This window comes from Aythya ferina (assembly GCF_964211825.1).
Source record: "Aythya ferina genome assembly, chromosome: 12".
Lineage (NCBI taxonomy): Eukaryota > Metazoa > Chordata > Aves > Anseriformes > Anatidae > Aythya > Aythya ferina.
Window position 1 is genome coordinate 19,368,995 of NC_140308.1, and position 24,724 is coordinate 19,393,718.

Genomic DNA, 24,724 nt, shown 5'->3' on the forward strand with positions numbered 1-24,724 from the left:
CTCAATAACTGCCTTACTGGGGGAGTCTATGCAAATAAATAGCCAGTCAGGATAAAAGAGAGTACATTAAACAGATAAACGAGTATCAAAGATCTCTGCAGTCACAGCAAGTCACAGCAAGTAGTTTTGGACTAGCACATCTTGGCCATTTTTTCTCGTAGTGCTTGCTGTTCCAGCACTTGGGCAGGCCTGAAGTATATGACAGCAAAGCAAGATTCATGAATGGAGTAACAAGTAATTACACTACATAAATTCAGCAACAATAAGGCATACATTGTTTCAGTGTACGAAATGCTGTCTGGAATCCAGATGGATCTAGGAACACTACCATCAAGACAGAGCAAGCGCTGGTAACTGAAGAGTAGAAATCTGGCATTGGCGCTGAGATTTAGTTTGTTTGTTTTTTAATTTTATTGAACAAATGGCTTTCATCTCATAATCTGCTTCTGAATTTTAGTAAAACTCTCTGTAGACTAGATTGGTCTGTGCATGCACACATGATATATTCCCAGACTTAATGACTTTTGAGCCCCAGAAAGCCCTAATGTTCTGTATTTATCCGGGTGAACTAAATTCTGCCCTGTTTTTCTACCTATTTAATTGCCATTGTCAGCTACACTCAGCAAACAGAGTTAGGACTTAAAATAAGGTTGGCTGAAAAAAATCATAGGATGTTTAAAATAGTAATAATTTACAATGCCTTTTTATTTTTACAATATTTTTTTTTTGTAGTCTGCTGGGTTCAGTCATTTCAGTTCTCTGTCTTTCAAAGGAGACTTTTTAGGACATCTTGGTCTGAACCATACCCTGTCTCCCCTACACAATTCTCTTTCCAGAGCAAGTCAGGATGTGCTTGGAGAAGGGCCCTGCAGCACTGTGCAGCAGGTTGCGGATGCTGCAGCCCTTTGTGTGAATCTGTTTATGACCCAGGTTAAGGCAAGTCAGAAAAGGTCATTTATTGCACCCTTCCTATGTCACTGCTGGCACCCAGGGCACTGATGTCACAGTACAGCATCTGATGGAACAGAGAGGTCTGATGGGACAGGCTGCATCATACTGCCCTGCAGAGATACCCGAGACAGTGTGGGGGTAACAAGTGGACAAGTGGAAGAGCTACACAAGTGTGATTCAGCCTGTGCAGAGCACTACTGCCTGGTGAGATTGTGTGCGGCACTTATAGTTATCAGAGATACTCCTGCCTTGTGTGGTACACAGTATTTGTCTTCTCTGTCTCGGGTGTCGTGGTTTAACCTGGCCGGCAGCTAAACACCACACAGCTGTTCGCTCACCCTCCCCCCTCCCTCTCTGGGATGGGGGAGAGAAACAGAAAGTGAAGCCTGTGAGTTGAGATAAAGACAGTTTAATAAGACAAAATAATAATAATAATAATAATACAATGATGATAATAGTACCACTACTAATAATGTGTACAAACAAGTGATGCACAATGCAATTGCTCACCACCCGCTGACCGATGCCCAGCCTAACCCTGAGCAGTCTGGCCCCCTCCTCCGGCTAGCCACCCCTATATATTGTTTAGCATGACGTCAGATGGTATGGAATACCCCTTTGGCTAGTTTGGGTCACCTGTCCTGGGTCTGTCCCCTCCCAGCTCTTGCTGCACCCCCAGCCTGCCTGTTGGCAGGACAGAGCAAGAAGCTGAGATGTCCTTGGCTTGGTATAAGCACTGCTCTGCAACAATTAAAACATCGGGGTGTTATCAGCACTCTTCTCATCCTAAGCCAAAACACAGCATTCCACCAGCTACTAGGAAGAAAATTAACTCTTTTCTAACTGAAACCAGGACATCGGGGTAAATGGTAATTTAAGTCTCTGTCAGTCTTTCCTTAATGCATCTTTAAGATGATAGACCTGGCTGCCTTTGACATTTTGCTGAGGGAGGTTTACATGCTTATACAGTGAGAAATTCTGCATTTTTAAGCCGTAGACTCTTTACTTCCTGTAGACCTCTTAGTCTGTTAGGCTTAATGAAGTTTTGTTCAAGCAAGTTGTTTTGCCCTCAGATAGGTGTGTCTCGCAAACTGATTGGAGTGATACAGCAACAGCTCCTTCCTTTTATTCCTTTACCCAGCACAACTAGCATACACAGCACACATTTGAAGGGCTTGGATTTTCTTTACCTGTGCTTCCGTCATTCTTAGACCAGTTTTTGAACTCCAGCGAACTGCACCTTTGGTTGGGCAGATGTGTTTCTGCAGCATGCTAAAAATAAATAAATAAATAAAATTTAAGACTCACTAAAAATTGAACTAAGGGGAAGATGCAGGAGGAAGCATTTTCCGCTTAGTAACTTCCACCTTGTTTCTCACAGAAACTTTAATATTGTATGTGAGAGAGCCTTTTCTTTTCTGTGGTTTTGTTTTCCTCTTAAGATCATTCTTATTTTATTTCAGACAGGCTAATATATTGGGATCTATTTGATTTTCAAAAAATAAAAAATCAAAATGGAAGATACTCATTTTTCATGCTTTTGATGAAAGTCTTTCCAGATACCCTCAGAGTCTATGGTTCTGCTCCCATTGTAAGGAAAGCAACAGTGAGTCTGTTTCTCCAGATGTGATACCTCGACAGCTTTACCCTCCTTAGCCAATGAAAAGTAGGCTTGCTCTCAGCCTATCATGGTTTACGCTTACAATTCAATGTTCTTGATGCTAAATTAGAGAGAAAAACAATTTAGGTTTTGGAACTGAATGCAAAGAAATATATATTTTTTTATTTTTTTTTTTTTAAAAAGGAAGACTTAACAGCTCCCCAGTTCTTTCAGAATAATTAGAATTTAGAGAGAGAAAGATGAATGGTGTTGCATACTGAGGTATTGTAAAACTAGTTTTTGGGAAGGTTAACTGATAACTTGTACAGAAAAATATCTATACCAAAGTATTACAGGAGCTATTTAGTGTATACTACTGTATAGCCAATAAATCATTGTGGTCATAAAACTGAAAATGCTTTTGAGCAGATTATATATAGTCACATTTAAATGAAGCCACAATAAATTTACAGATTTTTTAAAGTTTAATTTGATAGTACAGTGTAATGCAGGACTTGGACTCGATGATCCTGTGGGCGCCTTCCAACTTGTGATACTCTTAAGATGTCTTTAGTTGCTATGCTGCTCCCTTCTTATTTGACTTGCTGATGTTTGAGGGACTGTTCTCTCTGTGCTGTGGCAAAGAAGAGGTTTCCAGCTTTAGGAGACATCAGTTATGCAGGCAAGGAGAACAGCCTGACACTGCTGAATTCTTCATTGGGAATTTCTTATTTAGCAGCAAACCCTCACTGAATTTGCCTTTATTTTGTAGCTTCTGCAGTCTCATCATCCCTTTGTTGCTGATCTGAGGCTAGGTGAAAGTGCCCGGAGTCAGGCCCTGAGAATGGTCTGAGCTCAGATGAAGGAACTATGGACAATTCTGAAAGACAAAATGAGAGGATGAACTAATATTTTGATCCCATGTTTCAAGTATATCAAAACTGAAAATTATATGAGTAGTCTGATAGCATATAATTTCACATGCAAGGCTTTAGTCCCGAGAAGCTGGTGATTAATTTGAAAAATTGTGATGATTAAGAAACTTAATATTTTGCTATCAACAAGCATAACACTTTTCAGGATTTTAACTGCAAATCTTTGATGTAAGAATCGAGACGATGGCTCTCTATATTACTGTCTCTTTACCATAAGTGTTTCACGGTCTTTCTGTTTTACAGCTTGCATTAAGCCTGCAGCTACTAGTTCATCTTCAAAAAATGTTTGTTTTCTAAATAGTTCTATGCTTGGACTAGATGGGTTACATTATCAGAATGGTGTACAGGAAATTAAGTGTCTGACTTCTGTTAAAAAATAATAAGAGCAGCATGCTTTACTTGCAATGAAAGCTTACCATATTCTTTGAAAAAAGTTCAGTTTTTGATATTAAAAGTAATTTAAAGTGAAGTTGTTTAGCAGGTGTGGGAAAGTGAGAACCAGAGAGGCATGTACTCTTGAAGCTGCCCTGGTGTTAACATTGTTTGACTTGTTGTCATTGCTTCAAATAATAACAAATTCTTCCAGATGCACAGTACAGTGTAGTTGGTCAGTAAACCTTAGCCTACTGTATTTCAGGTTAGAAAAAAAGGACACAGCAGGAGGTGTGGTAAGGCATGCATTCAACAAGCACTCTGAAGCATTTTTGATCACAGGCAGGTTGAGAAAGAAAATGGCTCACGCAGCTACACAGTTAGACCAAAGTCAGGACACAGTTTTTATCTCATTCATACTATATCTGGTGCTACACCAGAGCTGTAAAATACTAATATTATTTCCAGTAAAGTTAACTGGAAACTTTTATACTACTGTCACCTCTCTCTTCCTATGAAAGGTTCCTGCCTGTTGAATTAGAATGTGGCCACAGAAAAAGGCAATGGGCCATTTGGCATGGCCAGTGGGGTCAAAGGGCTCCTGGGTGTGCTTAGAAATGCGTGGCTGGTCTGGGAGGAAAGTGGAGGGCAGGACACAATATTCACATAACAACCACTGCTGAAATGGAAACATTCTCTACCAGCAATACAACTGTTGTAGCTGAAATTGTTAAAGGCAGCAGGGAACATGAAGAGAGATCTTATTAGTCTTTTTATTTACTCCTTCCCCCCACCTTTTTTTTTTTTTTTTTCCCAAAATGGTTTTCTGCATTGTGCTTACAAGGCAGAATTAACAGCTCTTCCTAAATATGCTTATAGTGCCTCACTGCCTTGGGAGAAGTTAGAAATCTGGAAGTCTTTCAGCAAACTCGTAGGAAATTAAGATAACAGAAATAACTATTTTCCTTTTGTCTGTTGCATCCTGTCAAAGCCTTTCACAGAGGACAAGAGTGCAATGATTTTTTCTCTGTTCCTTCTCAGTGCTAAGATGGGGGAAGCATGTTTCAGGTCAAGGTTTTGAGGGTTTCAGTCTCACCTCTCTGGAGTTTCACAAATGAATTTGTTCTTACCCCTAAGCAGAGCATGAATTACCAGCTAACTCCACTGTCAGTACTACTATACTCAGAGATGGTTTCAATCAATTCTGTACATAAGGGAACCCTCAAAATGTTTGTATAGAAAATGCTACAGATATAAATTTAATACATTGGAGGATAACTTTTTTTTTTTTTTTTTTTTTTTTTTTTCCTCCTGAGCAGCTATTTTTTTCACAAGAGAATAGGCCCATTTACTAGAAAATAATATGCTTGGATTCTGAAAGTATCTCCATGCTCAGTAAATTCTGAACTTTTTCAACCTAGTATATCTTATGCACATCTAAATACGAGCAGCTAAAAAAGCTAGACAGCTATACACATGGAAAAAATAACACTCATCATAAAATAAAAATTACCTTGGTAAATGGGATTGGTATAAATAAATACCATAGAAGCATAGAGACATGAGGTTAATAAAACATGGATATTATCTGAACTAATTTTCCAGCTTTTATTCAGTTAGCTCTGATCTTCAATTTGAGGGTATTGGTTGCTTGAAATGCATAGATTTTTCTATTTCCTTTACATTGCATCAATTTTCCTTGATTTTTTTTTTTTTTTGTCTAATTATCTGCTAGATTACACTATATAGCCACATTGATATTGAGTATTTAAAAAGATGGGTTTGTGTACTCTGAGCTGTAAATTTGGATTGGTTTCTATGGGCCATGCAACTAGTACCCCCTGTTAGTTAAAAAATATTCATGCCTTTGCTAGTTCCAAGACAAATAGGATGAGCAGCAACATGCTAGCCCCTTCCCCACTATACTTTATATTGAATCAAATGCTTGCCTGCAGCAGCAACAATTCAATACTGGTCTTCATGAAACTAGTTCAGAACCCATTACTCTGGGCAAATTGCTTTGTAAAGTATAACGTACTATGTTGGAGTCTAAAGGGACATGAACCCCAAACAGTGCTTAATACAGACCATAAAATATTTAGAGCCTAATACATTGATTTTAAAATGCTTAGGAAGGTAAAACTTTATCCAAAGAGAGAGAAAAAAGTCATTCTGATCCCATTAAGTCAGTGATTTAATAGTTTTCAGTACAATGCATTTATTCCATGATAATCAATTACCTCTAGTAAATTAAAATACAAATGAGGTTGACTTGGAGAAAAGGAAGCTGTAAAACAAATCATTTTGGTTGCGCATAAATAGAAATTTCATAATTATGGTATCTTAACGTCAGAACCAACATATTAAGAAAGCATTTCAACACACCATGACAGAAAAATATTTTAGCCACCATGAGTGGCTAACCCATCAACCCTTTTTTTCAAAGTTGGGAGAACAAAATTATAATCTCCCTTTAAAAAGTTCCCACATTTCTTCATTACATGTATGAGCTGTGTATTTCTGTCAATGACAGATCACTGCATAGCAGAAAGCTAACTATGAATTATAAGATTTCAATTGCAAATTTAAAAGGTGCTTTAGATTTTTTCTTGATCATTTATTGAAATAAGAAAAAGGGTTGCAAGTATTGAGCAGTATTAGCAAAGACAGAAGGTAGTTATTAACTTCCAGATTCACTGAAGTAGTTTGAAGGATATAATCAGACCTCAACAGGTATTTTTTCCTTCAGTTGAAATATGTAGAGCTTGGTTTTAGGTATTTGCATTCTGATACCTAATGATTTGAGGTGACTTAAGAGGAAACATGTTGGAATTACTTGAAGGGAGGGTAATTACAGTCTGTGCTGTGGTTGGTAGCATTATTCCCCTTCTCATTGGTTTGGCTGTAGAGTAGGAAGTAAAACCTTTCTATACTGAAGTGGGATATTTAGGGGAGTATGGCTGCATGTAATCTGTTAGTTCAATGTGAGACGATGAACCCTACGTACTTGTGCTGACTTGTAGCTTTTTAGCCATCTGTCACTTCTCTTTATCTGCAAAAAAGGCTAGAAATTCATGCAAGGTATTATACAAAGCTAATAATAGGAATATCATTAAATCCAGATGATTTTCTTATCAAAGAAAAGCACTCACAGAACTGGCTGTAGATAGAGGTGAACCAGTTTGCTGCGAAAAGATCGTTTGATAACATCCAAGGAGAAGGGTGGGCTTCAGGTGTAGTTACACTGTTACCTGCTGTCACTTTTCTTTCCTTAAGAACTTAAGAAACTCTGAAGGTATCTTGTGTGTTTTCACTACTGCGTATGCCTGTGAAGATTAACTGAAAACTTCAGACTGCTGGTGGCTGGAGCTCCTGAAGAGAAGTATGCTCAGGGTGAGGAAGGAACACCCTGGGGACAGCCTAATTCTGTAGTCAAAGCCTTGGGCTGTGCACCTCCTGTGCCAGGGAGATGAAAACAAAGTGGGGCACTGCAAAAGCAGACATCCAGGTCACGTTTGGGCTTGCAGACAAGGCTGGGAGCAGTGCCCTGCTTTGGGCATAAGAAGAGCAGTGCTCTTGCATTGCTGCACAGCAAGGCAGGACATGAAGTTTTCTCACCTGTCCTTCCTATGCTCTGCGCTCTGTGAATGAGCCTTGGGCCATGCTCTGGGCTTTGTGTGGTAATTTTGGCACTACATCTGTTTAACCATGTGTTTGCTTTTTTGTGACTTTGTGTTTTTGAAGATGATGATTTGTGGCTACAAATGAAAATGATCACTTTTGTGGTCTTGTCAATGTAACAAAGAGTCCTTTTCCACAGGAGGAAAAATTGATTGTTGAAATCAGTTAGACATTTTAAGCCTGCAGTCCTGGTGCTGGTAAATTCCTGCACTATTTAATTTTTATGTATGTATGTTTGGGGGAATTTTTTAGATTATAAAAGAAATCAGGATCATCAGATTTCCAGCAAGGATTTTTCATTACTTCTAAAAAAGCTTTCTTTCTGACACCCAGTATAACACAGCCGAGTTACTCCTGAAAATAAATTCAAACAAAAACCCCACTGTGAAGCAGGGCTACTATGTGAGTAATTCTACAGTAGCTGGATTCCATATCAGATGAACCAGAGATTGTGTCAATGTAGTTCAAAAAGAATTACGAGCTTGGTTTAATAAAGTCTAGTCTATAGACTCCATTCTTGTTTTCCTGTGCTATTTACCATTTGATACAGAATAGGTTTTTATAACTTTATTCTACCTGACCTTTAAATATTATTTTCAGATTCAAAGTAAGGATCTCAGCAGCATTATGTCAAGGCTGCATTGTATATATAAAAATTAACACTGATGTCAATATAAACACTGAATTATAATGAATATTTCTTCAGCATTCTCAAAATTATGACAATCTTCTATAAGACTTCCCACAAAAAGTCAAAAAGCATTGCTTACTGACACAAAAAAATTATAATAAAAATATTTTTAGTGAACTGTCGGAGCTAGAATGTTCTAAGTAAATATTGCTAGAGGAAATTAGGCAAAGTTTGTCCCCAGATCCCTGAGAAATTTCACTTGAGAATTCATGAAGCAAAGGACAGAGTCACACATCATTCTGGGCTTCAGTTCTGCTCAGTCCAGAATGTGGTTAATTTCCCATATGCGAATCTTTGCACATCAAATTTGAGAGAGGAGACTTGAGAATGAAGGCAGTAGGACAAAATATCCATGAGGCACTGAGAGATACATTTCCTTATTACAAGCAGAGTTAATGATTTGGTCTTCTTGAGTAAAAGCATCTTATCCATAGATGACAAATGCAATATTTTAATGCATAAACTAGAGTTTATAGCAAAGAAACCTGTAAAACTACACTTAATTCCTCCACCAGTTCCTTTGATCCTTTGGTGATCTGCCTGCGTGATGAAGGGCAGTATTTCTGTTTCTGCATTGCTGTTCAAGAAATACAGAACAAGTTCAAAGGGAAGGGGCAATCCTCCAGTGGAGTCACTTCAGAAATGGGAAAAAGGTAGGGGTTACCTCTTAGAGCTCTTTCAGAGTTATTCTGTTATGAGAGCTCCAGCCAAGACAGCTGTTCAAAGGTTAAAAGAAGCTAATAGAGGTTTTAAAATGACCGTGACTGAAATGAATGTCTGCTTTGAAGCTGCACTGCTTCAGTGTACCAAGGCATGCAGGATGCTCCTAGTGGTTGCTGGTCCCCAAGGGAGAAGTTGCTCGTACCATCAGTGGAAATCTGGAAGTATGAAATGTCACGTTAAAGTCAAGCTTGTGCTGTCTCAGAGCCTAAATACACTGTGCTCCCCATAAGAGCTGCTGTGTGCTCTGACCCCAGCCTTTGAAAGGGCCAGTGAAATGGAGAGCAGTTGCTGCTGAGGCTGGGGAAGAAGCAGGTCCCCATGCTGGGGCGGGAGGGAGCAGCCTCCCTGCCTGGAGGAGCAGCTGGGTCTGCTTCCCCAGTCACTAGAGATGGGCAGCACCTGTGGGACACGAAGGTTTTAGAGGATAAAGGTGAGCAAGTTAGCAAGGCTTGGGGTGTATGGCACTGGGAGAGCAGGCTGTGTTGTGAGCTGTGGCAGAGATGCTGTGAGTGTCTATAAGAGCTGGGGTGTTTACCTATATTTTTGTTTAGGTAGTTACCTAGCACTGTTCAGTGTTGCTTAATGTTATGGTGACAATTCTGTGGCTTATGTTGAATGAAGACAGAGGATGGTAATGCCATCAATCAGGAAATATTTTTAGCTTGTGCTTAGGTTAGTGTAAATAAGTGGTGTTACTTTTTGTTATGGCTGTATTTGGCTTGGACTTATTTTTCAAAATGCCAGATCCACTAGGTAAATTCATTGTAAACTGAAAAACAACCCTCAGCTGTGCTAGCAAGTTCCTAGTTCACAGAATCACAGAATTTCTAGGTTGGAAGAGACCTCAAGATCATCGAGTCCAACCTCTGACCTAACGCTAGCAGTCCCCACTAAACCATATCCCTAAGCTCTACATCTAAACGTCTTTTGAAGACTTCCAGGGATGGTGACTCCACCACTTCCCTGGGCAGCCTGTTCCAATGCCTCACAACCCTTTCAGTAAAGAAGTTCTTCCTAACATCTAACCTAAAACTCCCCTGGATCAACTTAAGCCCATTCCCCCTTGTCCTGTCACCAGGCACGTGGGAGAACAGACCAACCCCCCACCTCGCTACAGCCTCCCTTGAGGTGTACTTTGGTACTATAGGTACCAAAATATAGGTACTATAGGTACTTGAGGTACTTATAGAGAGTGATAAGGTCGCCCCTGAGCCTCCTCTTCTCCAGGCTTACAGTTCTACCTGTAAGGTTAGGCTGTGTTGAACCAATTTTGGTTACGATGGGTATCTTTGGCCTCTAAGCCTCAATCAATGTGCTTGAGGTGGAAACTGACTTTCCTCATCTTTGAGGGGATGCAAACTGGAGATTTGGCTGCTGCCTTCTCTCAGAGGTATTATAATGAAAAGGAAACCCCCAACCTCATATTGCAGAAAAAAAAGGCACTTTGTTTTGAGGGGATAGGTAAATAAATATGTTCTCAACGCAGAACTGACTGGAATACTATCCTTAACTTGAGTTTTAGCTGCATATACTTTTTTACTTGGGCAGTACTGTTTCTAGTTCTTTGTTGACTAAAGTGGGAGTTAACACAGCTCAACTGCTAACATGAGAGCTCTGTGCAGCCATGCTCCCAAGTGTGCTGTTCTCATTTAAGCGAGTCTCCAGAGGAATCGTTTTCACTGGAGGAAACTTTAACAAAAACAAAAAAATACATAGTTTTGAAGTACTGGGCTTTTAAGTTGTGTGCTTGTGATCCTTTGAAAATGAACTGTCTATTCCAAGCACATGAACCAAGTGAGAACACAAGGACTTGTGTGATCTAGTGGCTCTGAACATGCATAGCCCAGCATGTTTATCAGTCACACTCTCTCTACATCACTTTGAACTGCATGCACATATTTTATAAGTTTTTTGTTTTTGTTGTTTTCTAACCTTTTTCAAGGATTTGATCAAATATTATTTTCCCCCTCATAAACTTAAGATGTAAGACAGGCAGGAATCACTTTCAAGTATATGAAATATATTTTTTTAAGAAGAATTTTGGAGCCGTTCAATGCAATAATCCTAAGCATTGTTTTATTTTATTTTATTTTTTTTCCTACGGTGGTATGCCATGTGTTCTGGTGTGGTAGTTTTCTGCTTGTTCAATACAGTCCTTTCATTTGCATCAGCAAATGTCAGAGTGTATATCTGTAGAACAAGAAGCTTGTACTTCAGTACAAATACTAAACTTGGTAGTGCTTTTTTAGAAGTATTTTATCACTTTTTTTTTCCTCCTATCACTTAATGTTTCTGTGTTGTTTGTTTTTTTTTAAACAGTATCTTTTGAAAAGTAGTTTTGAAGCATGGACTATGCATTATGACTACATGACTGGGGACTTTGAGTGAAGATTAAGTATTGCAGCTGATCACAGCAGTACCTGAAAGATTATCTGTTGGGGAAGGATCCAGATATACTGTGAGGGCAATTCCTGAAGTTTCCAGACATAGGGAACTCTGTAGTGGAATGCTTTGTGGAAGCTGTTGAAGAGAAGGAAAACTGATAGAGATGGCAACAGTGCTGTTCTGGCTAGAAGGAAAAATATTTATAGAATAGCAAAAGTGGATATTTTCTGTAGATAAAAGTCCTGACTAGGTTTTCTTGCAACAAATCCAGTAGTTTATTCTGGACTGTGGTCTCTGTGATCCTTTGAAGCTATGTAAGTAGTTTATTAACGGGAAGAACAAGTAGCTTATCCTCTGTTATCCAGCACCCTGTGATAATCTGCAAAATTAGAAAAAGCTTCCCATCCTCATCTGGTTTAGAAACATGTGGTACTTCTTTGCCGTAGTCCAAGCAGGACGGCAACCTCTGGGCATCTCATGTGATCCTGCTATTAATTACTGCAAGGCCAATGTCTCTGTTGTTTCCCAGGTGAGGTTTTAAATTGTGCATCTGCTTCTGCTCTCATTCTGCAAACTTAGAAATAGAAACAAAAACAACCCATTTCTCCCTCCTCCATGTGATGGGAAACCTGGGATGTGATAACAGAATTGGATTTAAACACCAACCCCGGTTTTAAACTTACTGTTAGAATGACTTTTAGTCTGACCTTGTGTACTTGGGTAACTGTTTGGTCTTTGCCTTGAAAGGACTAATTCATTTCTGAGAGGCAGAACACTTGCCCTGAGGAAACCCAGCACTCAGTATTTTTTTGGGTGTATAATACTGCAGCTAATCACTGTTAGCAGATGGTGGTGTGATGCTGCCATTTTCTGCAGTTCACACTGTTTTCTTGTGTTCAGATTGTTAGATGTCTTTGTTCTTTAAAGAAAAATATATACCACTTAATAGAAGATATTAGTGACTTAGGCAAGTATCTGCTGCTATATATTACTCCCACCTAAACAACTACAAAAAGTAAACAGCAGAATAAATTGCTTGTCTGCTACTATAAATCAAAAATACGATCTTAGTCCAGTGTAACAACAGGCAAATACAATAATGGCAAAATCTATAGCTGTAGAGATGATGAAGTAGCAAGAGGATCTGCCCTTTACTCTGAGGCCTGAGTATAGGATACATTATTTAAATGTACAGTAGGCAGTGGAAGTGATCAATACTTCACAAGTCTCGACTTCTGAAAGTGGTAAATTGATTTGATCCTAACAGTAGATCGTTAATACAGTAATAGGGATTTCTAAGATGCATGCTATGGCCAGTATTGTTGCAGTCTGCATAACTGTTTAAGCCCGGGGAAATTGAACATGGTATGCCACTAAATTTAGATTAGTAGTGTTTTAATGAGTAATAAATAGGTAGAGTAAGCACAAAGTAATGGAGAATCTGGCTAATATTTTGGATTCTCATGAGATTACAGGGTTGCATCAAGCACTCAGAGGTAACTTGCCATTAGTTGCACTGTTGCCATCGCCATGATTCCAGCTGTACAGCTATAGTTTTCATCAGTGTAGGGTCCTCCCCAGTCTGCTGCTGCCTTTGGCAATGAGTTGAGGCTGCCTTCACCTATCCAGTTCATTTTCTAAATGTTCTGGATAAATCCCAGCCCCTCTAGATGGGCCTGTGGTTTAGTGGAGCCCAGAGATTCTGGGCTACTGGAAGAAAAGAGATTTTTTCATTTTACTTGAAAATGGGAAAGGGAAAAGGTAGAGGGGAGAAGGATGTACACAGATTTTCTTCCAGTGATGCAACTGGCAAGGTCAAGGATCCAGGCTTTCAGGTGCTGTGAGCTAGCATTCTCCCATTTGTGGGGGCTTACTGGTGTCGTGGTTTAACCCGGCCGGCAGCTAAACACCACGCAGCCGTTCGCTCACCCTCCCCCCTCCCTCTCTGGGATGGGGGAGAGAAATGGAAAGTGAAGCCCGTGAGTTGAGATAAAGACAGTTTAATAAGACAGGAAAATAATAATAACAAAATAATAATAACAATAATAATAATAATGATACAATGGTGATAATAGGAAAATAATAATAATATGTACAAACAAGTGATGCACAATGCAATTGCTCACCACCCGCTGACCGATGCCCAGCCTAACCCCGAGCAGTCCGGCCCCCTCCCCGCGGCTAGCCACCCCTATATATTGTTTAGCATGACGTCAGATGCTATGGAATAGCCCTTTGGCTAGTTTGGGTCACCTGTCCTGGGTCTGTCCCCTCCCAGCTCTTACTGCACCCCCAGCCTGCCTGTTGGCAGAACAGAGCAAAAGGCTGAGATGTCCTTGGCTTGGTATAAGCACTGCTCTGCAACAATTAAAACATCGGGGTGTTATCAGCACTCTTCTCATCCTAAGCCAAAACACAGCATTCCACCAGCTACAAGGAAGAAAATTAATTCTGTTCTAACTGAAACCAGGACATCTATCTACCCCTTATTCCATACCATTTATGTCATGCTCAGGTTACACTCTTTTCCATACATTCTACTTAGTCACCTATAGTAGTCATGGTAGTGATAACATACAGTATTATATAGTAATTAACATGGTACAATTCAGTTCATGGGCTATTCTCACCCAGTATTAAATCTCCTTGAGGTACACACCGGACCTCTCCGTTCTTTTGCATCACCCACCAAGTGTATCCAGGTCCCTGAGCGAAAACAATTCCACAAATAGGTTTGCCTTTTCCTGAGGCAGGAGTAGCCCAGACTGTTTTACCCAGCATATTTCTTACATGCACTACAGGAACTTTATCCCCATCTACAGTACGTAACAGGTTTGATTGGGCAGGTCCAGCTCGGTTGGCAGATCCCCTAGTATTGACTAACCAGGTGGCCTTTGCCAAATGCGTATCCCAATTTTTGAATGTCCCAGCGCCCATTGCTTTCAATGTAGTCTTTAACAGTCCGTTGTATCGTTCAACTTTCCCGGAGGCTGGTGCATGATAGGGGATGTGATACACCCACTCAATACCATGTTCTTTGGCCCAAGTGTCTATAAGGTTGTTTCGGAAATGAGTTCCATTGTCTGACTCTATTCTTTCTGGGGTACCATGTCGCCATAGGACTTGCTTTTCAAGGCCCAGGATAGTGTTCCGGGCGGTGGCATGAGGCACAGGATATGTTTCCAGCCATCCGGTGGTTGCTTCCACCATTGTAAGTACGTGGCGCTTGCCATTGCGAGTTTGAGGGAGTGTGATGTAATCAATCTGCCAGGCCTCTCCATATTTATATTTCAGCCATCGTCCTCCATACCAAAGAGGCTTTGACCGCTTGGCTTGCTTGATTGCAGCACGTTTCACAGTCATGAATAACCTGTGCTATAGCGTCCATGGTCAGGTCCACCCCTCGATCACGAGCCCATCTGTATGTTGCATCTCTACCTTGATGGCCTGAGGTGTCATGGGCCCATCGGGCTATAAATAATTCACCTTTATGCTGCCAATCCAGGTCCACCTGAGCTACTTCAATCTTAGCAGCCTGATCCACCTGCTCGTTGTTTTGATGTTCTTCAGTAGCCCGATTCTTGGGCACATGAGCATCTACGTGACGTACTTTCACAGCCAGGTTCTCTACCCGAGCAGCAATGTTTTGCCACAAAGCAGCAGCCCAGATGGGTTTGCCCCTACGCTGCCAGTTGTTTTGCTTCCATTGCTGTAACCATCCCCACAGGGCATTTGCTACCATCCATGAATCGGTGTAGAGATAGAGAACTGGCTATTTTTCTCGTTCAGCAATGTCTAAAGCCAGCTGAATGGCTTTCACTTCTGCAAACTGACTCGATTCACCTTCTCCCTCAGCAGCTTCTGCAACTCATCGTGTAGGACTCCATACAGCAGCCTTCCATCTCCGATGCTTCCCCACAATACGACAGGACCCATCAGTGAACAGGGCATATTTCTTTTCATTCTCTGGTAACTGGTTGTACAGTGGGGCTTCTTCAGCACGACCCACCTCCTCCTCTGATGATATCCCAAAGTATTTGCCTTCTGGCCAGTCCATAATCACTTCCAATATTCCTGGGCGACTGGGGTTTCCTATTCGAGCCCGCTGAGTAATCAGTGCAACCCACTTGCTCCATGTAGCATCAGTTGCATGATGCGTAGAAGAGACCCTTCCCTTGAACATCCAGCCTAATACTGGCAATCGGGGTGCTAGGAGGAGCTGCGCTTCAGTACCGACCACCTCCGAAGCAGATCGAACTCCTTCATATGCTGCCAATATCTCCTTTTCAGTTGGAGTATAGCGGGCCTCAGATCCTCTGTATCCCCGACTCCAAAACCCCAGGGGCCAACCTCGAGTTTCCCCAGGTTCTTTCTGCCAGAGGCTCCAGGTGGGGCCGTTCTCCCCGCCTGCAGTGTAGAGCACATTCTTTACATCTGGTCCTGTTCGAACTGGCCCAAGGGCTACTGCATGGACTATTTCCTGCTTGATTTGTTCAGGGCCCCATTCAAACTCATTCTTCTTACGGGTTACTTGGTAGAGCGGGTTTACAATCAGACTGTAATTTGGGATGTGCATTCTCCAAAACCCCACAACACCTAGGAAAGTCTGTGTTTCTTTTTTGTTAGTTGGTGGAGACATAGCTGTTATTTTGTTGATCACATCCATTGGGATTTGACGACGTCCATCTTGCCATTTTATTCCTAAAAACTGGATCTCTCGTGCAGGTCCTTTGACTTTATTTTGTTTTATGGCAAAACCGGCTTTCAGAAGGATTTGGACTATTTTCTTCCCTTTCTCAAAAACTTCCTCTGCTGTGTCACCCCACACAATAATGTCATCGATGTACTGCAGGTGTTCAGGAGCTTCCCCCTGCTCTAGTGCAGACTGGATCAGCCCATGGCAAATGGTAGGGCTGTGTTTCCACCCCTGGGGCAGCCGATTCCAAGTATATTGGACTCCCCTCCAAGTGAAGACAAATTGTGGCCTGCACTCTGCTGCTAGAGGGATGGAGAAAAATGCATTAGCGATATCAGTGGTGGCGTACCACTTGGCTGCCTTCGATTCAAGTTCGTACTGAAGTTCCAGCATGTCCGGCACTGCAGCACTCAGTGGTGGCGTCACTTCGTTCAGGCCACGATAGTCCACTATTAGTCTCCACTCGCCATTAGACTTTCGCACTGGCCATATGGGACTATTGAAAGGTGAATGAGTCTTGCTGATCACTCCTTGGCTCTCCAATTGACGAATTAGCTTATGGATGGGAATCAGGGAGTCTCGGTTAGTGCGATATTGCCGCCAGTGCACAGTTGTGGTAGCGATTGGCACTCGCTGTTCTTCGACCCTCAGCAACCCCACAACAGAGGGGTCCTCTGAGAGACCAGGCAAGGTAGATAATTGTTTAATGCCCTCTGTCTCTAAGGCAGCTATACCAAAAGCCCACCGGAACCCTTTTGGGTCCTTGCAATATCCTCTTCTAAGATAGTCTATGCCAAGGATACATGGAGCATCCGGGCCAGTCACAATGCGGTGCTTTTCCCACTCATTCCCAGTCAGACTCCAATAATAATAAAGATAGTGGTCTGGCAAGCACAGAGGGGGCAAAGTTCTTTGTTTTATAAGCAGCACCTTATGATTTATGGTGTAAACTGTTAAAATGTTAACTTGACAAATTAAGTCTAGACCGTGCAAGGCTTACAAAGATTTAATTAGCAGGATGATGTCAATTTACATCTCTCTAATTGGTGCTAAAAGTTATTTCCATGAAAGCTTTTAACCATTCCTAACATGCATGCTAAAGGAGGATACCTTTTCTTCACTCCCTCTGAAATACACAGCTTTCTGTCTGGGTCATGGGATAACTGACTAATTGCGTAAGTCTGTCTTTCCATGGGAAAGTAGGCATTTCTAATAATTCTGCAGGTTATTGAAAAGTTGGGCAACTTTACAAAGGCATCAGAGAAAGATGATCCCAGTAAGGATGAAAGGTGATAAAATTTAGTTTCTGAAAAATTTGAGGCATCTTTGCTGCTACTTCTGTTTCTAAGTTACAGTTGATACTTTACCCCTCCTCCCTCCCCCAGTGACAAGAAACAGAGCTGAAATAACTGCCCTACATTGTAGGTAAGCGAGCAATGGTCAGTGTTTTGCACTGTGTGGGGGTTACTAACAAAGACCATTTTGTGCTTGTACATGCAAAATTGAACAACTCTGAGAACCATTTTCAAAACCTTAGGTCTTTCAGACTGCAGATGGTCTGTGGGAGGACCTGCAGGTGGAAAGGAAGCCACTACAGCGTGATCACCTTGACAGTGTGCTTGCCCAGGGGCTTAGCCTTCAGCCAGATGATGGTCAATGTCTAGGGTTGTTTGAGAAGGAAGCTACTGATATAATTTTTGCCTCATAATAGCTACAGCTACTGTGGATGTTTGAAAAGTTGTAAGAGTTTAGAAAACTATTTTTTACAGACTACTTTTCTTTTGTCTGACATCACTTGTGCTTTAAGGGTTGATCTTTAAACCTATTTTATCCAATTAGAGCATCTTTGAAAGGTGCTGGTGATGTTGCCTCAGGATATCAAGGTTAAAACAAGAATATGTAAGTAAAATTTATTTTTTTAAAAAATGTGGTATACTTCTTGCCGAAGTCATTAGGATAAAAACAAAAGCAGATACAGCATGCATTTAAAAGTATTTTGATTTTTTCAGGTGTTATGTTTGAGGGACATGGCTCAAAGCAAAGTTTTAATGACAAAGGTGGGGGAGAGATTGTGAAGACAGAGCAAGATATAAATATTTTCTGTGATTTGAATCTCTACAAGTTTGTGTGTGGAAAATGAAACTTGCAGTATTTTGGTTTTAATAACCTGTACAGAATAATTGAATTTTATGTGGGGAACCTATTCTGCTCAGCTGGCAGCCCCAAACAAAAACATCTCAAGAGCAAGAGATCTGGAAAAAAAAATACAGAAGTATATTTTACACCTTTTGCAAGTGGAATCTGCATGAAAATCGTAGACAGAGGATAAGAGGATAGGAAGAAACCAACTTTACAGATTAAGTTTATTATCTGGCAAGGGAAATGCCAACCTAAGGATTCCCAGTCTTCAATGGCTTTTGATCAAAAATTTTGAGGAATCATGTGCTGACATTGCAGGTTAACATGCTTATGCTCATTATTGACATTGGCCTTCAGCATTTTGAACCCTCCTTCCTTAAGTGGCTTCTTCAGAAGATCCCTTCGTAACCAAACACATATTTTTGAGACTACTACTTTTTTGTTTCCTTTTGTTGGAAGTCTGCTTTGTGACTCCATTAGAGCTGTTTTCCAGGTTTGTGTACTGAAACTGGTTGAAACTAAAGTATCATTCAGTTTCTTAGTGGTGTTTGTTCTGGTATTTCACTGAAAGCACAATAAGATTCTTCCAGCTGCAGAGACCAGAAAACATTGAAGCAGAGCATATAAGACCTTATTTTTAAAGGTACACCATTTGAAAGCATAAAAGAAAACAACAACAAAAATAAAGTAAGATTATACAAAAGAGACCTAGCATTATTTTGAAAACAAAGCTGGTTCTTGAGTGTGTGTGTGTGTGTGTATATATATATATATACACACACACATACATACACACATACACACAGACATATAGGCAGCTGGGATGTGGAAGAGGAGGCTGGAGTGCTTTTCCAGCAGTGTGCCGGTAGTATATTTGGGCTGGAGGTGTCAACTCTAGATGTGAATAAATATAAATGGCAACAGCTTTCTTGCCATGTAGTTTATCTGCATGGGTTCTGCCCAGTTTATCTCCACCAAGAGTGTGATGCACTGGAATATAGGCAAAAAAAAACTGTAAAGAAAATCAGGAGCAAAGTTTATTTGTTTTGAGTGTGTAAGTATGGTGCTTTCATTAAACACCACAGAGCTATGAATCATTGCAGTAAAGACCTAATGTTCCTGATGTGTATTTCAGATAACTGACACCACTTTACTTTGACAAAGATAGAATCACAGATCTGATTTTGGAGTTCCCGTTAGTTATTAGTGGTTATAGAGTGAATCACACTGGTGCTGATGGGGGTTCCTTAAGACTTTATATATAGACAGAAAGGTTTTGTCTAGTGCATTAGCGAAAATGACACTGTCATTATTCATCTCGCTAACTTGATTTTAATCGTCTTTGTCCCTCACAGGCTAGGAAGTTCTTTCTAATGCACTAGACTGTGACTTTATCATGACACTTGTATTTATAGAGATTAAATTTATCAGTCGCTTAAAAAGACAATGCAGCTGGCTTAAAACAATGAAGTATTCAGCCAATTCTTTTCAGGTTTAATATGGTCATTTTCCTACTAATCTTCACTGTAAATCTGTGAGGTTAGGAAATAACTATAGATTGCTGAGAGCAAAAATAAGTAGCATGCACTGAGAAGAATACTGACACTGAAAAGAACCACTGCTGTTCTAATTCAGGTTGTTGCTTGGTCACATCCAACATTACTTGAATTTATCTCAAGCAAACAGCCTCTAAATATATTGCTTGGCTGCTGGAGGGAGCTTTGAAGATTGTGAAAAGCGTGATGAAGAGTCAAAGGCTGCATGGCAAGTTAGGGTCCGTATCGCTTCTTTGATAAGTATTTTCCGTGTTCCTGTTTCCTCACCAACTAGGGACAGAGTTAGAGTTCAATCTCCTGGATTCTGGGGATGTATTATGTCTCTTCCTGCCACGGAGTCAGCACTGGGAAGTAGGTTGTCATTGAGTGCACACTTTGAACCTACTGGATAAGTGCAAAGTTGTGCATGTGATAATCTCTACCAGCTGTACCTTGGAAACCATACCAACTTACATTGCAAAAGGTCTAAGTCCCTATCTACCAAGGCCAAAGTTTCCAAGTCTCATTTGTGTTGCTGTGGCTCTCCTTCATGGATCTCAAGGGGATGAAACACTTCTACATTAAGACAGAAACTAAAAATACAGAGACTACATCATTCTTCTGATCTCTTTTAAGAGAACAAATTTGTTTATTCTAAACACTAGAAAAGCTACTAAATAACATGAGGAAAATTATCTGAACAAATGATATAAAAAGCATTTTGATTTAAACTTAAAATCTGTTTTTGTTCTTTCTTGTGCTTAGATTTGGCAAGGTTTCCAGAAAATGGGCAATGCCATGAATTGTCCACGAATACAAACACAGCAACCTTCAGAAGTCTGACAAGTTTTTGTTTTTTTTTTTTGAATTAGAATTATGAACTGAATGTGCTTTCAGGAAAAGGTCTGATATGTATGGTATAGATCTTATGAATACAAAAATAATTAAACCAGTAATAACATTTATTGGATTAACCATGTCATCCCCTGATCATCTGAATTAGTGTCAAGAGCTTTAGTCTCTCAAGGAGCAAGTTACTGCCCTTCAGTGTGGTCTCTCTCCTTTTGTGATGTTTCTAACATCTTAATGCAACTAAACTGCCTCCAAGAACATTCACTTAAATCAATGTATCCTAAATACTCTCTGTGCAACATGAGCTGTAAAATGAAGAGGTCTTCTGTATATTTGACTTTGTTAAGCACAGCAAAGACATACTAGTATTTCAGTAAACAGACAGTATAACTTGGTGGTTGTTAATTCTCACCAGTATAGGACTTAAAATGAGTATCTGTAAATTACCTAGATACAATATTTAGGTACAGTAAACAAATCCTTTTTTTTTTTTTTTTTTTTTTTATTCTTCAGGCATTCCATGGGGCAGTTAGTCAAAGTCAGGGAGAAGGTTAAGTAGAGAGGAAAGGAGAAATAGAAGCATGGCAAGAGAGCCCAGAATGCTCAGCACAAAGCACAATATTTGAAGAGCAGAGCATTTAAAAAAAAAATCACAAAAATGACACAAAAACCCCACAGCAACAAAATAACCGAAACTTTGGTTTAATGTAAAGGAACTCCAGATTGCCTTGAGGGCAGTGAAGTGCTACAGGAATTTATTTCAATTTGACACCAGTACATGGGTTAGCAATTTAGATTGTCTGAAAAGAGTTTCAGCCACATCAGGACATTAAGCGCTTCTCACTACCACAAATGTGATTATTTAGACTAATGACAAAAAATCTAACCAAAAGGAGGCATATAATTATGGAATGAAATAGGAAATTTACCAGTAATAATGTTCAGTTTAATATTTCAATGTAGCACATAATGCTGAGGAACACTACTGTGAAAAAATCCCAGTCTGATGCCTGTCTAGGAGAAAAATAACAGTTAAAGAAGCTATCTCAAGGTCTTTCCGTCTTTCTCCAGGATACAAAACTGCTAGTTTTGCTTGATAGTTGAGGAGCTGTTCGTAGCCAAGAGCTTCCTTGTGTGTTGTGTTGTGTTTTGTTTTGTTTTGTTTTTTTTTTTCCCCCCATAGGAGCTATTTCTGATAACCATAGATCCTTATAATCTAATTTCAGGTGAATTCAGATAACCAGACTTGTATTTTTGTGGCTTCAAAATGCCCTTTTTGACTCAATCTTTTACAGCTTGTCATTTTAAATTTCCTTGATCTTAAAACACCAAAAGGTACAAGCCTGCAGTAGAAGGCAGGTGCTGTTAGGGCACAAATGCATACTGCAGGCTCAGCTGCTCGCTTTCTCATCTTCATGAGTGCTCAAGGTCTCTTTATAGGGGAGTGGGGTGAGGAAGAAGTTTAGTTGTCAGGAAGTTCTGTAAGGAGAGGAAGGGGGAACAATGACCCCTCTGGCCAGTTAAATGTAGCTGTCCTTCACATCTCGGTGGTCTCACATAATGGTGTGGCTGTTCTTGCAGGTTCAGGTATGGCTCACGGGGGGCTGAGCTGTTCCCAGTAGCCCTGGAGGACACCTTCCTCTGTTAGGAGACACAGGTACAGCAACTGTGCGAAAACATTGGGAGGGCTCTGGGCTTGCCTAGCTCCTGAAGCAGCAGGAGAGCCAGCAGCAAGTACTCATTTGCTCTCGGTTAGGTGATGATGCCCATTCTTACTGTGTATGGCAGAGCTCACTGCCTGGGCTGGCAGCGCACAGCAAGCTGTTTAATCAGCCTGGATGTTCAGGACAGGTTTTTTAGCTTCTTCCTAAACAGGAAATAAAAGCTGTCTGGAAGGAGTACTGCTGCAATTTTAACAGGCAAGCTGGAGGAAGGCAGTAAGCCAGGTCTGGTGAGATGGGAGAGCACAGGAGCAGCCCTCCCAGGTGAGGTGTGGATGGAGACTCGTGAGCAAGGCGTGGACTGAACAGCCATGAGGAAAGCACCTTCTGGAGCTGGTAGACCAGGGATTTGTAACTCAGCCTAAAGAGACTGTAGGCCTTCCAAATATGACAGAGGGCTTAAAAAGCATAATTAAAATGCAAGATACAACATTTGACCAGTCTTAACTGTAGAAGTAAGTTTGAAGGAAAATTCTAGCATGTTCCTTTGAACCTCAGTTGTGTTTGTCTCATCCATGGATACCTGTGTAGGCAAGTTTATAAGATACCTGTGTAGGCAAGATTGGTCCTTACTTCGTTGTGTTTTAAACAAAGCATCATGTTAATCTAGTTGTGCATCCTGAACAGTAGGAATCCACCAGGTTGTTCTTGTGCTTTGTTAATATCCTGAATATTTAAAAGCAGTGTGGATACCAGTGTGTGGTTGGCTTCTCCTTGGCACCTGTAGCATTTAGTAATTAATGCTCAGTCTACTTAATGCTTTTACCTATCTGAATTCTGGATAATGTAGGGGAATTGAGGCTGAGTCTGGAGCCAGGAAAGGGTATCCTTTGTTTTGAACTCTGGTTGTGTATTATAATAGGATCAAAGAAAATGGGATATCTCCTAAATGCTGGTTGTATTTCTCATCTAATGAAGTCACAATATCTTTTCATCTGTTAAGATGGAGACGTGTGTCCCTAACTCATGATTTTTTAATTTAATTTTATTTTTTTTGCTATATATTGCAGATATGTTGGATTTTTTTCCTAACTATTATTAGAGATAACCCTGTTGTGGAGTGAGAGGTCGGCTGTGGCAGAGAAAATCTTTAGGAACATCTTTAAACACTATTCATGTTGTAAGGGTGAAAATTAAAAAAAAAAAAAAAATTGCTTTCTTAACTCTGCATGTAAGCCAGTTACTTGTTTGAAGATATCATAACAATTGATTCTCAATATAAACATTTAAAGAGGAAGATGGGAGACTACCATTGCCTGAAATTTGAGTTGTTTTCTATACAAATGCCTCTTAATTTTATTCACTTAGAAGTTTGGTGGAAATTATTGCATTCAGGCTTAGCAGGTTATGTGCTAGCAAATAACACACATTTATCTTTGCTATGTATTTGAGTTTGCATTTTTTTTTTTTAAACAATTTAATCTTCTCACTGGCTAGTGAAATCATATTGTCCCTCAAGTAGGATAAAAATTGATCTCATTTGTTTGTGTGCAAGCAACTGCATCAGTCTATTCCTGTATCTGTTTATTATAAAGTCAAGATATTCATTTCTATTACAGATAAGCACAATGACAATCTTCATTTCATTACTGGGAAGAGAAAGACCTAATTTTGTAAAGCCACTACAGCATTCCTTAAATTATAGGGTTCTTTCCATAGAAATTCAGAAAATCATCAAAGAGAATTAGAGACTGAATTAACTTAAGTGCAGGGGAAAAAATCTGATGTACTTTAGCATCAGGAAGGGGAAATCCTTCAGTCTACAGATGTTCTTTTGGAACAGAACAGTTCTGTTAGTGTGGTGGTTTTACCGTGCTGGGCAGCTAAACCCCACAACTGCTCTCTCACTCCCCCTCTTTTTAGATGAGGAGGGGGAGAAGTAAAGCAAAGAACAACTCACGGGTTGAGATAAGGATAATTTAACTAAAGGGAAATAATAATAATAACTAAATAAAGATTAGTTAAATTGTTTAGTTCATAATAAAGGGAAACAAAAAGGGAAAGGGGAAAAGGGAGTGGGAAAGGGAAAATAAAAAGAAGGGAGGAAAACAAACAAAAATAAATGAAGGCTATGTGGAAGTGCAGAGGAAAGAAATTACTCTCTACTTCCCACAAATGAGCGATGATTGGCCACGTCCTTGAAGCAGGGCCTCAACACACGTAGCCGGTGTTCGGGAGGAGGACCAACGTTTTTCCAACGAGAGCCCACCCCTCCCCTCTTCTTCCTGTTTCCACCTTTTATTGCTGAGTGTGACATCACATGGTATGGAATATCCCTTTGGTTGGTTTAGGTCAGCTGCCCAAGTGATGTTTCTCTTCTCACTTTTTGCCCACCCCCTAGGAGGGGTAGAGAGAGGCCCGATGCTGTGCCACTGCTGCTCAGCAGTAGACACAACACTGGTGTGATAACACTGCTGTTCCAGCTACAAGTGCAGAGTACAGC